Here is a 1,576-nt window from a genome sequence, read left to right as displayed (position 1 = left end):
CCAACAAAGATTGTGGAGGCTGTGAAGGCCCGAGCTCCAGGAGCGCACGCTATTTATTGGTAATCCAACAAAGATTGTGGAGGCTGTGAAGGCCCCGAGTTCCAGGAGCACACGCTGTTTATTGGTAATCCAACAAAGAAACAGGTGGTGAGAATGTGGAGGTCGAAAGGGCGCGTTGCATCAAGCACATGAGTCACGGCTGTGATGGTTTAGCATGTGCTCTGCTACTTGAGATAATGGAGAGCAGGTTCTTTTAACTCAAGATACAATCGATCCTGGGAGAGTAAGGAGCAAGGAGCCAGCAAGTCTAGACGCATTCCAGAGCCACGAGCCCTGGATTCTATCCAAGCCATGAGGGATTTTATGCCCTGGGCTTAGATTATGGTGCATCAGGGCAGCCTTCCACCCTTTAGCACAGAGCTTGGTGTTCCAAAGACCTCAAGGGGTTTTAGATCCTGGATCCCGGACATGTTCCAAGACTCTTTTATGTTATACCAGATATGCAAGCCCTGCCTCAGCGTCTCCCAACACTCAGCTTTTCCCAACACAGAGGAAGAAATCTGATAGGCATTTGTCTCAGGTGAGCAGAGAAATGACTTTGAACTCTGCCCTTTGTCCCATACCTGTGAAGATATGCTGTCAATTTACATGGTCAGGGTGAAATTCTGCAGAACTATTTTAGGGTGAAGGAATTTCCTAATGTACAAATTGTGAAGGAGGTATGTAGCTTTTATTTATTTTTATTTTTTATTTATTTTTTTTTTTTATCTTTGAGGCTGTCTTATTTAGGAACAAAGTGGGAAACAGATTTGCCTGATGTGGTTCCCAGCTTGACGTTTCACTTTTGCTTAGAGCCTGGAGTCCTGAGATTTATTTTCCTTTCACAGTTCGCATGTCAAAGCTGGACATGGATGTTGGACATGGATTTGCTAGAGTGGAGGCAAGAGGCACAGATACCAAAGGACCTTTGGGGCTGAGTGTTGGGTGGGTCATCTACACAGATTTGAAAGGGGGCAGGCCTGAGGTTGGGAGAGCACCATGCTTTTGTCTTAGAGACCTGACCTCTGATAGGGATCATCACTGACCCGAACTGGGGTCTGCCCACCCAGCTGGTAAGACCAGATATACACATTGAGGTTTTCAGCAGTGAAAAGGAAGGCAGTTATTTGCAGAGCACCAAGCAAGGAGGACCAGGAAGCTAATGCTTAAATCCTGACCTCCCAGGTGGCTTGCAGGTAATGGTTTTTAAAAGCAGGGTAGACCAGCGCAGTGGCTCATGCCTGTAATTCCAGCACTTTGGGAGGCCGAGGTAGGCGGATCACCTGAGGCCAGGAGTTTGAGACCAGCCTGACCACCATGGAGAAACCCTGTCCCTACTAAAAATACAAAATCAGCTGGATGCGGTGGTGGCACCTGTAATCCCAGCTACTCAGGAGGCTGAGGCAGGAAATCACTTGAACCTGGGAGGCAGAGGTTGTGGTGAGCCAAGATCTCACCACTGCACTCCACCCTGGGCAACAAGAGTGAAACACCATCAAAAAAAAAAAAAAAAAAGCAGGGGTAAATTTCAGGAAAG

Source organism: Mandrillus leucophaeus, unplaced genomic scaffold, assembly GCF_000951045.1.
Source record: "Mandrillus leucophaeus isolate KB7577 unplaced genomic scaffold, Mleu.le_1.0 Scaffold1031, whole genome shotgun sequence".
Classification (NCBI taxonomy): Eukaryota; Metazoa; Chordata; class Mammalia; order Primates; family Cercopithecidae; genus Mandrillus; species Mandrillus leucophaeus.
This window is presented reverse-complemented; position numbering follows the sequence as displayed.